At 39.9% G+C, this 15085-nt stretch overlaps 2 long non-coding RNA genes across 2 annotated transcripts in view; one reads left to right on the top strand and one right to left on the bottom strand.

Moving 5' to 3' along the window:
• The window catches only part of LOC309660146, an 89651-nt gene extending 85735 nt beyond the window's left edge, over positions 1 to 3916 (top strand). The window contains exon 3 of the long non-coding RNA XR_014263205.1: positions 65 to 3916. This is a non-coding gene — a long non-coding RNA (uncharacterized lncRNA). The remainder of the gene's footprint in view (positions 1 to 64) is intronic.
• The window catches only part of LOC309660145, a 72079-nt gene that overhangs the window by 51902 nt on the left and 5092 nt on the right, over positions 1 to 15085 (bottom strand). Inside the window, exon 2 of the long non-coding RNA XR_014263204.1 lies at positions 4456 to 4561. This is a non-coding gene — a long non-coding RNA (uncharacterized lncRNA). The remainder of the gene's footprint in view (positions 1 to 4455; positions 4562 to 15085) is intronic.

Genomic DNA, 15085 nt, shown 5'->3' with positions numbered 1-15085 from the left:
CAGTGTGTGTGTGTGTGGAAAAAAAATAAAATAAAAAAATAAAAAAATAAAAATACTGAGGGAGATGCAAGAGGAAGGGGATACAGGGATATATGCATACTTATAGCTGATTTACTTTGTTATACAGCAGAAACTAACACAGCATTGTAAAGCAATTATACTCCAACAAAGATGTTAAAAAAAATACTATATGTAAGATAGGTAAGCAACAAGGATTTACTGTATAGCACAAGGAACTACACCCATTATCTTATAATAGCTTATATGGAATATAATCTGCAAAAATACTGAATCACTATGCTGTATACCTGAAACTAACACAATATTGTAAATCAACTATACTTCAATTAAAATAATAAAATAAATGACTTTTTACCTTAAAAAAAGGAATAGAGGCCAGTGGCCAACCAGCAACCCTGGCAAGACCTCATAGGGTCGAAGACCTCTGAGGAGTTTTCTCAGCTCAGTATCAGGTCCTGAGTGTTGTGGGACCAGAAACTTGATATTGTCAGTGTACCCAGACTTGACCAATTCAAGTAATCCATATTTCATAAATTCTCAAGGAACTGATCTATAGACCCAGATGCAGATTTACTCCTTTATAATGGTAGGAAGCACTTGGGATATGAAGTCAGCAGAACTGCGTTCTGATCCAGGCTCACCACTACTACCTGTGAGGGCAAGTTACTGAATTTCTCTGAGAATCAGTGCATGCATCTGTAAAATGCAACTGTCATGAGGAGTAGAAGAAATGTATAAACTACCTAACACAATGCCCAGTACTCAGTGAATGGTGGTTATTATGAGGAACATGATAGTGGTGATGACAAAAAGGAGGAAGAGGAGGAAGAGGGAGAGGGAGAGGAGGAGAGGAGGCTGCAGGAACCACAAGGATTAGAAGACTTGTGCTTGTTGATCAAAGACAGTCAAGAGAGAATTAGAAGGCACTTGCTTAGTAGAGAATCAGAGCAAAGTGTATTGAGTTGAACATTATAAAAGCTTGGGCCTTCAAGCCATGAGGATCTGGTAGACTCACCTCGACTCTAGGGATACGCCTGTCTGGCAGGCAGGATAAGTTGTTTCTATTCCAGAACCTAGAACAATGTCTAGCAAATTGTACTTAATAAATAGTTAATGGATAAACAGGTGGAGTACCCCAACCCGGGAGATAGTGATAATTTCTTTATCTTTGGTTCACCTATTTCTGAACTCAGTAGAGGTATTACTCCCTCCCATTTCTTCCCAATCCCCACACTATATGACCACAGAATTTCTTCAGTAATATAATCAAGTGATTCACAGATTTCTCTGTTATATCATTACATTTAGACATTGATTAAACTCAAATCACTTTGTCATTCACTGCAATCATATTTCAAAATTCTGTGAGTTTTTCTTTATAACCTAATGAGTGCTTATGGTAGAGACTGGCTAAATGCTCCTGAAACTCATGTCTTCTTTTTCCTGGGCACACAGCTAGATTACATTCTCATGACCACGACTGGGCTCTAACCATTGGAACATGTGACAAGTAATGTACATTTCTTCCTTGCCTGGACCATAGAATCTTCCTGTTTGCAATTCAGCTCTCTATCTTCCTTTGTCCACATGCTGTAGAGAACCCAGTAGCCCTAGGAGATGGCAGAATCAATGAAAGGAAAAGCCTGGGTCTCTAAATAATCACATGGGCCAGAATCTGCCTCTCTTTCATTGGATTGCAATCTAAATGAGAAACATATCTTTACTGTCTCAAGTCACTGAGATTTGGGGGTTATTTTTATAGCAGTTAGCTTGTCCTGACTAATTTAGAACAGTAGTCATGTCACTTAACTGATTTTTATTTTAAATATATATATATTTCTTGAGAATATTAAAAAAGATATATATTGGTCTTATGGAAAAACCCGACCTAACTTTTTGGCCAACCCAATACATATCTTGAGAACTTGGAATGATTCATTTTTTTCCTGTATTTCATATTTACATGGTTACCCAAGCATGGCCTCTTCCTTCCTCTTAGTCCTTCCTTTCATGTCCTCTTAGTCACCCATTTCACACCAAATCAATCAATCAGCAATCAATTCTGCCACTAAATATCCATTTCTCTTCATCCCCACTATCTATACCTTGCTTATTAGATCCCTGATTTTCCCACCTGGATCACTGAAATAGCCTCCTATATTTTCTACTTGCCCTCAGTCGCTCATTCCTTTGATTTATCAGCTAGCCTTTGCCAGAGTGGTCTTTCTGACATGAAAATCTGATTTTGTCATTTCTTTGCTCAAAATTCAGTAACTCTGCATCACCTCCCGACTAATATCAAAAGAAATTAGCCATCTTTTAGAGCCTCTTTGCTTATGTCTTCCTTATCACACACCTCAAACTATTAAAGCTCAATGGTTCCCAAGTGTGAGTCTAAAATACCTGGTTTCCTAGGCATTACTGAAAAGAGTTCTGGAATTCAGAAGAGGTCCAGGCATTATTTGCTGACTAAACAAATGATATAGCTTAAATACATATGCGTTACTACTGAGTTAACATATATAATGCATGCAACTTATGTGAGTTACTTTTATCACCATCATTTTCCAAATGTATTTATTTGCTATTGTGATTAATAAAATAAAATTCCTTTTGAATGAAACTATTTGCCATATATTTCTAAGTTGTAGGATATTAAATAAAACTACTGTCACATGCATCGGGGGCTCAATGTTTTGATGTTAAAAAGGGATCCACTCTTGACTATTTGGGAACTACTGCTGTAGCCAAGCCAAACTAATTGCATTTCCTTGAATGGACAGTGACATTGATTCTGTACATGTGGTGGATTCTGTGGTTTGGCTTGATCACCCTCCATCCCATCGTACTTCTATGGTGCCTTCCTGTGCTGCAGAGACTAGAAAGCTAATGGCCTTCTTTCTCAAATTCTTTTGCAGCGAAAGTTCTGAATGCACAAAATAGATGCACTCCTGTGAGATTTAGAAATTTAAAAAACAGAGCTGAGGCCATCTTCCTGCTCTCCTGGCTGTTTTTCTACCGGCGAGCAATTTTGCAGAGATCCTTTTCTCTAGCAGACTCCAGTGGCACCAGCATCAGGGATGCCTTCCTGATTCCTCATTAGAGGATGGTAACATGTTCTTGGTCTGAATAATTCCAGTGATGGCCTCAGTGGGACAGTACTATAGTCTTTCGGGAATCATTCCTGGTAGGCCAGCCTACAGCCCATTCTTCTGGCCCTTCCATGATTTTATCCTAATCACCCATGGATTTTCACCTTCTTAAAATGACTGTATTGGTTTCTGTTTCCTGCACTGAACTCTGACTAACACAAGCCTTGGAAAATATTGCTCTGTCTAACATGGAATGCATGTCCCTTCTCAACCCCTCATCCTCTTGTTCTCAGTTCAAGTGTCTTCTTTTCTAGGAAGCATTCACCAACCCCTGCAGCTGAGTCAAATACCTTCTTTTCTGTCCCAGTCATAACCCTAGGATGGCACGTCTCACTATTGTATAATAATGGTCTGTATTTGTTCATTACTTGTCTATAAAAATTGACCAACAGGACTTCCCTGGTGGTGCAGTGGTTAAGAATCCGCCTGCCAATGAAGGGGACACGGGTTCGATCCCTGGTCCAAGAAGATCTCACATGCCGCGGAGCAACTAAGCCCGTGCACCACAACTGCTGAGCCTGTGCTCTAGAGCCCGTGAACCACAACTACTGAGCCCGTGTGCCACAACTACTGAAGCCCACTCACCTAGAGCCTGTGCTCCGCAACAAGAGAAGCCACCACAATGAGAAGCCCATGCACCGCAACGAGGAGTAGCCCCCACTTGCCTCAACTAGAGAAAGCCTGCATGCAGCAATGAAGACCCAATGCAGCCAAAAATAAATAAATAAATATTAAAAAAAAAAATTGACCAGTAAAGCTACTTTTTGTTAGTCACTTATTCCCAGGTAGGTGTACTGTAAGGGCTCATGAAGTGAATGAATGAAGAAATACGAATTTCCATGAATAACAATTAACAACCTATAAAGAAGGAAATGCAGTAGCACGGGAGAAGACGTGTAGTTTTTCTTGCAAAATGGTACCATGTGCAAGTATATATAAAATCAGGCAGGCCTGAAATGCCATAAGTCTATATATGTTCTCCTTAGACCCCTAACAAAGACAGCCATATGGGCTAGACCAGGGATTGGCCATTTTTCTCTGTAAAGGGTCAGACAATAAATATTTTAGGCTTTGTGGGCTATATGATCTTTGTCACAACTACTCAACTCAACAGCCATGTTGCTGGTTCGAAAACTGACCCCAGACACTGAGGGCACAGAGAGACTGAAGAAAGAAGTAAGCCACTCCAGACTGGTAGGTGGCAGGTTTAATAAGCAACGGAACTTACACACGTCTCCACACCCGCCCGCCAGAATCTTAAAAGTTTATACAGAGGCCTTACCTGGGTTCAGTCACGTGTTCAGTGGCGATGGTCTCAACAACATCTTGCTCTCTCAAGGCTGCGTCCCTGGAACAGCTCCCACTGGGGGAACGGTCGGCAGAGGTACCTTCCAAGACAGGGGAGCATGTGAGGTGTCTCTGAGTGCGCAGTTACGCCCTCTTGATGACCTCATCCAACACACACACACACACACACATACACACACACACACACACACACACACACACACGTATATATAAAACAGATAATATATAAATAATGGGAATGGTTGTGGTCCAGTAAATCTTTATTTATGAACACTGAAATGTGAATTTCATATAATTTTCATGTCACAAAATATTATTCTTTTGATTTTTTTCAACCATTAAAAAAATATACAAACCATACAAAAATAGGTCGGGAGGTGGCCGGTAATAAGGGGAAGCATATTTGGCCTGTGGGGAGTAGTTTGCCAGTCCCTGGTCTAGGAGATTAAGGAAAGGTCTGGCTTTACAGTTTGGAGTGACTTTGGTTTTTTTAGTGGACCTTTGTATGCATTTCAGTTTATTCCCATGTAAAATGAAGATTATATCACTTACGTAATAACATATAACTCATATAATTAACTCTGATATTAAAATAATAATTGCTAAAATGTTTTGAGACCTTGAGGATAGGACTTTGTCACTCATAGGTCTTTTTAAGTTCCTAAGTACTGGATTAATTTAAGTGTTTGATAGATAACATCGAATAGTAAGCCCTTGATGTTCTATGTATTTGGCAAAACTGCTGGTGAGCAGTATGTGGTAAGAATAGTCTCCCCTTCATTTATCGCATGAAAGGTAAAGAGGCACAAATAATATGTGGAAGATTACCACCCCGCTTTCGTTCCCATCCAGAAATGGACAAATCACCTTAACTGCAGTTTTCAATAAAGCAGATGTCAAGAGTTTTTAAGCCCACACATTATACCTGCTTTAGTTTCTAGGAGAAAATTTTTCTTGGAGTTTTTCAAAGACTCGTGTAACTAGAGAGGTGGAAGGGACACCCCCCTCGACCCACAACTCACAGGTGAGACTGTCCTGGACGTAGACTGTTAAATGGTAGTTGGTGGCAGGACTGGGGCAGACACTGGTCTCTGATTCCCACTGCAGTGCTCTTTCTACTTTACCAGGCTTTGGAAAAAAATTATCTGCTTTGTTTTAATAAAAGTTGTCTAAGGTTAAGTCCAATCATGGGTTTATAACTAAATCAGGTGTTTCCCTGAGTTGCAAAGGATTTCTTTTATATCAAACACAGAGATATAGTATAAGAAGCCCTAATTTCTTATTTCTTATTGATGTCACTAACCATTCCCCAAGGTCCTGAGATGTGAAACCAAGGAGGGGGAAGGATGAAGATTCAATGGCCTTAGTAGAGACTAGAGGTGAGTGAGGTCAGAAAGAGATAAGCAGAAAAACAGTTCTTGCCACCTAATGGACAACATCACTAAGCTGTCTTCTGCTGCTTTCCTGTTGCATTTGAGAAACTAAGGAAGAACATCCTACTTCTTTTAGGCATTCCAGCCTCTCATTTTTGCCTAAAATTGCCCAAGTATAGTGAGCTCTGCACAACTTCACACACACACAAAAAAAACCCAAAACAACAACAAAAACCACACAGTTCCCACACCCTCTGTGTTTAAACAACTCAGGGAGACCTATCTTGATCATCTTATTTAAGACTGGAACACCTCTACCTCTACACCCAGTCTCCATTCCCCTGATCTCTCTTTTTCCATAACACTCATCCCACTTAGTATACAATGTAATTAACTCATTTATTATGTTTATTGGCTATTATATTTCTCCCCGCACCTAGAATGTAAGCTCCCTGATGGCAAGGATTTCTGTTTAGTTCTCTGATTGTTTACCTCGAATAGTACCTTGCACATAGTAGGCGCTCAGGAAACATTTGTTGAATTAAAAAACGAAAATGAGAAAATGAAGAATAGGGAATTAAGGCATGTCCTGACATATTACACGGTTATATTTGAAAAAGACTTGGACAAGATGCAAAGAAAAGATGGGGACAATAGAATCATATGAAGACAAAGGAAAAGAACACTTATTGAGCACTACGACATGCCAGGGACAACACAAAGAGCTTTATGTCCATTACCTTATTATCATAGCTATTATTCTGTTCCTTCAGTTGATGAGACTGAGGCTAGATAACTTGTTCAGGTTCATACGACTGGTGAGGGGTGGAGCCAGGGCTCAATACCCACACCTGACTGCAAAGCCCACGTGTGTCCCCATTGCTTTGTAGCAGACTATGTAATGCCACCCCTGTGAACCAGCGTGCTGGTGGAGCCAGCTCAGCATACAGGCCTGATTTTATTAAACTGGCTACATGGACAGGTTTCTTTTGTGGGACACTAGCAGATTCATGCTGAACAGGTTTTGCTTTCCAAATTTACCACATAACAAATCTAAAAACATTCTTAATCAAAAGTAAATTGGGATTGTTCATTCATGAATCAATCCCCCAAACCACGGAACTCAAATATCGGAACTTGTCATGTTGCCTGGGCAGTAGGAAATGGCTTAGTGAGTTAAGTACTCACAGGTTCAACATATTGGGGCAGCCAGCATCAGACCCACTTCCATGGCTTACCTGCTTCTTTGCCTGCAATCACTTAGGCTATATAAAGGTAGAGATTTCTTCCCTGACTTCATAGGCATCTTTCCTTTTCTACTCTTCACCCCACAACTCGAGTTGATACTTTCACACATATATATTTTTTTCTGTTTACAAATTGGGACACGGAAATATAAGTTTCACTGCCTTCATGGCTAACGAATTTCTAGAAGCAGAAGCAGACAGTAATCACAGGTGTCTGGCTGATGTGATCAACATGGATCTGGAGCAGTGATCAAGATGGAAGGGTCAGGGATATACAGGTTGGGGATGTCATGGGGATATATGCCAGAGATATCTGAGACTTTAAGGACAGAGGAAAGTGGGGAGAGAAAGGCCAGCTTTAACCAGTTCAACCATGGAGAGGTTTGCATAAACCGGGGGGGGGGGTCTTTCTGGATCCTAATCACACATTTATTCACATTTGCTCCATCCCCAGCCCTTCTCTCCAGTAACAGGGGTAAGGTAACAGTTTAGCTGTAACCACAACAAGCAGGGAAAGACAATTGTTTCTGAAGACTAGAAGAGAAAATAAATAATCAAGTGATTTTGAATGGTTGTTAAGGCATAAAGAACAAATAGTTTTATGTCCTGTGAGGGTTTTAGGGTGTGCCCCATACATGTTTCATACAAGCTATCATTTAAATAATAGGCACAACCTGATGGAGCTTGGGGAGTAGAGCTGATTTGTGACGCATCATTATTTATGTGGTCTAGTCATTCTTAGGTGTTGACAAAAATAAGGTGTTGATAAAAATAAGCTGGGTTGGGATATTTATTTAAAATTCAGAGACTTCTTCACACGTCAGGGCCAGGAATCTGAATTTGTAACAAGTCACCTGGGTTGATTCTGATGAACCACATTTTGAAAGATGCTATCATAAGACTGCAGAGTACTACGGATGCAATGGTGATTTGGAGCTAAAAATGAGTTCATGTTTGACTACAGGACTACAGACATATTAAGAAAACTAAATGAGGGAATTCCCTGGTGGTCCAGTGGTTAGGACTTGGCGCTTTCACGGCCAGGGCCCCGGTTCGATTCCTGGTCGGGGAACTAAGATCCCTCAAGCTGCGAGGAAAGCTAAACAAGTCAAATCAGAAGAGCATAAATACTCTTAAATTCTCCAATGTTACCAAATAACTGTGAATATCACTATATTTTATAAAGAAAGCAGAAGGAAATATTTAGTTCATTCCATCCATTGTAATCTCTGTGCCACCATATTAAATTTTAGCAATCTTCCAAGAATGGCCTTCCCAAATCTCTCAAGCATTTTAACTATCAACCTCAGAAGATAAAATTTCTATTTATCTTCCAGGGCTCCATATCACTGGACACAAAACATTACTCTACATGACAAGCCACACTTAAAATAAGCTACTATTTATTGAGTGTCAGACTGTTTTTATATGCAGTATCTTGTTTAATTCTCACAATAAGCCTGACAGGTAGGGACCATTATAATCTTCATCTTAGAGTTTATGAAACTGAGGACTAAGGCTTAGCAGGTTTAAGATGTTTGTCCAATGGATGGAAACCAAATTTTGGTGGTGAGCATGCTCTAGTGTATACAGAAGTATAAATATAATGTTGTACACATGAAATTTATGTAACGTTATGAACCAATGTCACCTTAAAAAAGAAAAAAGAAAAAAAAAGCTTATCCAAAGTCACATGACTAGTAAACAGCAGAGCCAATGTTTGAATTCAGATCTTTCTGACTCCAGAAGCACCAGCTCCTAAAGCTCTAAGCAATTCTGTCTCCACTAGAGTCTTCATTCACACACACCCTATGAACATGCACAGATAAAGCAAATGTCAATATAAATTGCATAGCTTACCAAAGATACACAACCCCAGCAGAGTAACAGGTCTATTTCATAAAAAATGACATAAGATCAAAATGTAATTATGCCTCTCCAAAATATAAATAAAAACTAAAATCTACATCACTATCCAGTGCTTGCCATTCTTGCTAGACATGCTTTAACTATGGAAATGGTGATTCTTGTTGCTAGCACGTAAACTTTTTTTGTTCAGTGTAGCTGCCACCTGAAACCTCCAATGCGTCATATTTTCTGACATATCTTCTTATAACCACCAATACTTAAACTTTTTTGTTGCTGTTGAATACTCCTAATACATTTAGCCTCCTACTGAAATTTCTGAAGCGAACAAAATAATCTCTCCCAGCCACTCACTAGTACACACAAACCCTAGAATCTTAAAAGAAGAATACTGACCACAAAAATCATAAAAAGGACATGTCCCAAAATAGCATTTCCTTTTATGTAGAATACAAAGCCAATCTAAGAATCTAAAGATCCCATAATCCAGCCTTTTTCCTTAGCGAAGGAAAACCTCTTCACCCTTGAAAACAGCTAAAGCTTTAGCACCCTCAGATCCTGCATTTGCTCCTCTACTTGTAGATTCCTTCAGCACTGTAAACTGGCTTGCTCTGCCTCCATCCGTTGATTCCAAGGAGCATTTTGTATTATGTTGTGTATTGTATCCATCTCTGCTGCTAGACCATGGGCTCCATTAGCACGGGACCACATCTACTTGGTATCTCTTACAACAACCACAGTACCTGACGCAGAGAAGGCACTTCATAAATGCTGTTGGATGAATTAATGGATGCGTGACCCATGAAACTTAGTGGCTCCTAGAGCTTGGTTCTTTCTTCCGACCTCACCAGGAGAATAGCTTGAACTTTAGTGGATGCCTCTTTCTACTTTACTTCACTTAGGATTGAAAAGCCACTGGTTTTGCAGACAGTCACCAAGAATGCGGACCAGCTCCTCTCTACTCATCACTTTGCAATACCTGTCAGATCACTGGCCCTTCCTCTTTTGGAGTGCTAGAGACAACTCCAGTAGGTGAAGGCAGATACAGCCTCCAAACTGGGAAGGGAAGACTGGATACAGTGGTGGGGGATGAAAAAGGGAGAGCTTTCTGCTGCCTGCTTTTCTCTTGTGAACAGAGCAAGTAAGACTGGAGAGAAGCAATGGGACTCTACTGAGCAGTTAAGGTACAGTGGGAAGATACCAATCATCTAAGGCAGGGTGGCCAAAGGAGGCCTCGTCTGGCTGCAGCCATTGACTTTGTTATGTCTGGAGCAGTTGGGGACTTAGAGGGCAGAGAGACCCTTATCCCCCTGTCTGATGCTGGGGACCCAGATGTTGCTGAAAAGCCTTTCTTCTTCTAATTCAGAATTGTCTGCTTAGGGAAAGGTTTCTTTCATATTTATTTCTTCCCCCTCTTTAGCTCCTACTCAGGTCACATCTAAATGTAAACTCAGAGCCAAGGGTGGGTGAATTCTGAAGTCATCCCAGCATAACTTCTCTTAGAATATACCTTTCTTCCTTCCCTTCCTATTTCTTTCCTTCTTTCCTTTCTTCCCTTCCTCTCTCCTTCTATATTGTGACAAGCAAAGTTACTCATTTCATTTTTCCTTCTCTCAAATAGCACTGGCCAAAGGTCAGCACTTTAACAGACTTGTAACAGTCGATCTGATATTTGGAAAGAGGACTTTAGCAATCCAACAGACTAGAAATCTTGGTTTTTGAATGAAGAAGATGGTATTATAAGAAAAAGTGTCAAATGATGGAAAAAGAAAACATCCCTTTGCAAATAGCTAAATCCTCCTAAGACCTGGAGTCGATTCTTTCACTGTAAAGAGACTTCAGTCTGATTTCAGGTAACATTTAATGCTTCCTATTTAAGCACTGTCACATCGTTCTTTTAAAGCTGTCCTTTCTGGGCAGCCATCCTCAATAGATTTGTTTTTGTCAATAACTCCATATGGTGAGGGTGAGCCTAGAAATGAATTCATATAAAAACCATTATTTAACACAGCCTTTCCCCCTTAGTTTTAGCTCCATTACCTCAGAACATCACTGTTTTAGTTAACTTCTCAATTGTATGCCTCTCCTGTCTGTCCCATCCCACTTCAGGTAAAAGGAACCTTTCTCATGAGTTGTACTTCCCTCATTGCAAGTGCAGCTTCAGAAAATGTCCCTGACCTATTGCGTATCTCCGAGCCCTAATAATCTCACTTTGTCTGGGGTTTAAATTATAGCTTTCTGTTGGTTGTTCCTTGCCGTAACTTTACCTGTGTGGTGATTCTAATAAATCCCCCTTTTATTTAGCTAGTTTGAGGAGATTGCTGTAGAATGTAATAAGAAGTAAAAATAAGTTTAAAAAAATTTAAGAGACCACCTAGGCACTCTAAATGTGTTCAGATTTCCGAGCTCTATTGAATAATACCCGAGAGTCTTGAGAAAATATGCAGTTAAGTTTGCACCAATGGAAATCCTTTTTGGAATGAGTCAAGGGATATAACAAATAAATAAACAAACATACAAGGAAATAATTTATTTCTAAATATATGTGAGTATAAAAATCAGGCCATAAACACTCTAGTTAAATTTCTTGGGATTAGGGGAAGAAAGGTGGATTCTGCAAATTATACAGTCGTAAATGAGATACCGAGCCTAGATAATATTCTAGAAAGTGCTATGTAGTGGAATGCCCATTATATCCTCCCATCCCTGTCCTCACTTTAGAGGACAATTTCTGCTTACAAACAAACACCAAGAGAGCAGCCCTCCATTATAGGGGAGTCCTTGCCCCTCATCTGGTGGCATTGACAGCAAAGGAGGCCATGTGTTTTTGTTTCCACACCTGATTGTCCTTACTGCACTTGAGTTCTGTGAAAGACCCCAATATTTGTACAATTAAGTTCCCTTTTCTCTTAAGCTTATCTGAGTGGCTTTATGGTCCTTGGAACAAAATGAAATCTAAGATAAGCAAGTGAAGGAAAGATCTGCGTGTACTCAAAAAAAGGACCAAGTAATCGCTAGAAGCCAGCATGGAGTTCCTAAGACTAGCCTAAATCTATTTTTCTTTTGTAACAAGGTTAATAAACTGATAGCTCAGTTGCACTGTGGTTGTTGGATGTGTTACAGATCTCTTGTTTTTACCTGCCTAGTATCTATTTGCCTTCTCTTAGTAGTACTCCAGTTTTACTTTGGAAAGCTAATAGCCTTTGTACGCAATCTTTTTTTCTATTGTTTTCTTAAAGTATTTTCAAAATATATTTGATACATACAAAAGAGTAATGTAGCATCTATGTAAGTTATAAAATGAGCACCTGTGAATCCACCAAGAAGCAGAATGTTACCAACACATTGCATCCATCTAAATAATTCTGTACTAACTCAGCTCCCTGCCACCTCCAACAATGCCCCCTCCTCCCCACAGCATGTAACCATGCAACCTTGGTGCGAGGGTCAAGCAAAGTGTCCTCTTCTACTTTGGCCAAAGAGTAAGCATAAAACTTGGATAAGGGCAAGTGGACTCTTCCATTCCACACTTTTTAGTGGCACAAAGAAAGGAAGGAAAAGAGTTTGAGCAAATTCGTCATAATGAAGATATTCTCACCAAAAGTGATCTCAATCCCTGGAGTTGACAATGCCCCTGGGCTTTCTGAGATCTGGTTCTGCAGCTTTTCTTTTATTTCTAAGAGCCATCTCATATCATTCCATAATTTCCTCTTTTTGTTTTAATTAACCAGAATTAGTATAACCCACCTATCAAAGAACTCCCCTCTGGTAACATTAGTGAATGAAAATTTCATAAAGCCTTTTGACAAAACCACATCAGATGTCTTCATGAGTGGGCTGCAAAAAATATGGGTAGGATGAGAGTGAAATTACAAAATAATGGTCACCCCTGGGGAGAACTGGAGAGGAACTGGACCAGCGAATGGGGCTTCAATTGTATATTCAGTGTTTTATTTCTTATAAAGAAATCTGAGGCAATATAATAATATGTTAAGTTATAATAAAGCCCCCACATGATTGCTATTTTATATTATTCTTTATAAATTTCTTTAGGTTTAAATTTTTTTTTTTTTTTTTTTTCTTTTTGGGCCTCAAGGGATCTCAGTTCCCCAGCAAGGGATTGAACCCCGGGCCATGGCAGTGAAAGCGCCAAATCCTAACCACTAGACCACCAGGGAATTTCCAGCTTTAAATTTTTAAAATTTAGGTGAAATTAGGTGGCTCTCTCATAGGTTCAACAACTGTGGTCATGGGAGTGCTGATTAATGATCAATGTCTACCTGTTGGGGGTAGGTGCTCTAGGTTCTGCCTTAGACAATGCTTTTAAAAATGACTTGGAAAAATGTAAAGAAGGCATCAAATTTGTGAATGAACCAAGGATAGTGAGATCAATAGCAAATATGTTGAATGAAATAATCAGCATACAAAAAGATGCTGGCAAAATGGAATTCTGGGCTGAATTTCATCAGCTAATGAAAAAAGAAAACTCTACCATTTATTGAATACTTATTACATGAAAGCACTGTTTTAAGTATTTTATATACATTATTTTTATCAAATCCTTTCAATAACCTTATGAGTTACATATTACCCTCCCCTTTACACATGAAGAACTGAAGCAAAGACAGGTTATAAAATTTGTCCACACAAATTGGTAACTGCTGCATCCAAGCTCTGAACTCATGTTGTTTTAACTCCAAAGCCTTGAATCTTAACCACTATACAACCACAGGGTTATAAAAGCTTATGCCTCAGTTTCCCCAAAATAAATCGTATAATAGAATGGAGGAGACATGGCTTAACAGCCCACATTTCAAACAAAAGGGTTTTTTTGGAGAATAAGCACAATAATGGTCAGCAGAGTGATGTGACTGCCAAAAAAGCGAGTTCCATCTTAGGTTGCAGTAATAGAAATTTTGTATCAGAGAGAAGGGAGCCATGGTCATGCTGTACTGCAAACTGCCTCCGCCCCCGCCTGCTCTAGATATCCCACGTGAAGGACAATAGGCAGGGTTTGAGAGAAGACCAAGAATCAGGAATAGGAAGAATGATTTAAGGAACCGGGACTGTTCACCTGGAAAAGGTACAGCTCAAAGCAGGAGGCGGTCATGGGAGCTGTCTTCACATAATTCAAGTCGCACATGGAAAAGGGATTAGATTGTTCTATGTGGTAACCAGGGAATAGAAAAAGGAACACTGGATAACACTTAGGAGGAGAGAAGGTATGTTAAAGATTTGGAAGAACTCTGTAGTGGTCAAAACCATCAGAAGATGAAATAGATTGTCTTGGGAAGAAAGGAGTTCCCAAGAGCTGGATGTGTCACAGCATACCTTCCCTGTTCGGGATGTTGTTGAAGCTTCTAATGAGACAGTGGCTAGAAGGGCTGTCTAATGCTAATGCTAGTGCTTACTGACTTTATTATCAAAACCATTAGTGTAAAATCATCATCCACTTAGAGAACTATTTTTATGGTATGATCCTTAAGTGACGCCTTGGCAACTCCCCCTTCCCCTGCCTGCTACCTAAGGCAGAAAGCTTGCAGAACTAGGTGTCTAGAACCTTACTACTACCCCAGCGCTGCTACTGGCTGTATAATATTGAGAGAATCATTTAACCTTTCCCTGCTTCAATTTTTTAAAATAAATTTATTTATTTTATTTATTTATTATTTTTGGCTGCGTTGGGTCTTTGTTGCTGCGTGTGGGCTTTCTCTAGTTGAGGCGAGCTGGGGCTACTCTTCCGTGTGGTGCACGGGCTTGTCATTGTGGTGGCTTCTCTTGTTGAGGGGCATGGGCTCTAGGCGCGTGGGCTTCAGTAGTTGCAGCACGCGGGCTCAGTAGTTGTGGCTCGAGGGCTCTAAAGCACAGGCTCAGTAGTTGTGGTGAACGGGCTTAGTTGCTCCATGGCATGTGGGATCTTCCCGGACCAGGGATCGAACCCTTGTCCCCTGCATTGGCAGGTGAATTCTTAACCACTGTGCCACCAGGGAAATCCCCCTGCTTCAATTTTTTCATCTTTAAAAAGAAGTTCCCTCTATCTGTCTCACCTACCTCACGTGGATTTTAGTGAGTATGACAAGCTATCTCAAATGTAAAGGTGCTTTAGAAAATTTAAACA

The sequence above is a fragment of the Balaenoptera physalus genome (genome assembly GCF_965194825.1).
Source record: "Balaenoptera physalus genome assembly, chromosome: 4".
In the NCBI taxonomy this organism is placed as follows: domain Eukaryota; kingdom Metazoa; phylum Chordata; class Mammalia; order Artiodactyla; family Balaenopteridae; genus Balaenoptera; species Balaenoptera physalus.
This window is presented reverse-complemented; position numbering and strand designations above follow the sequence as displayed.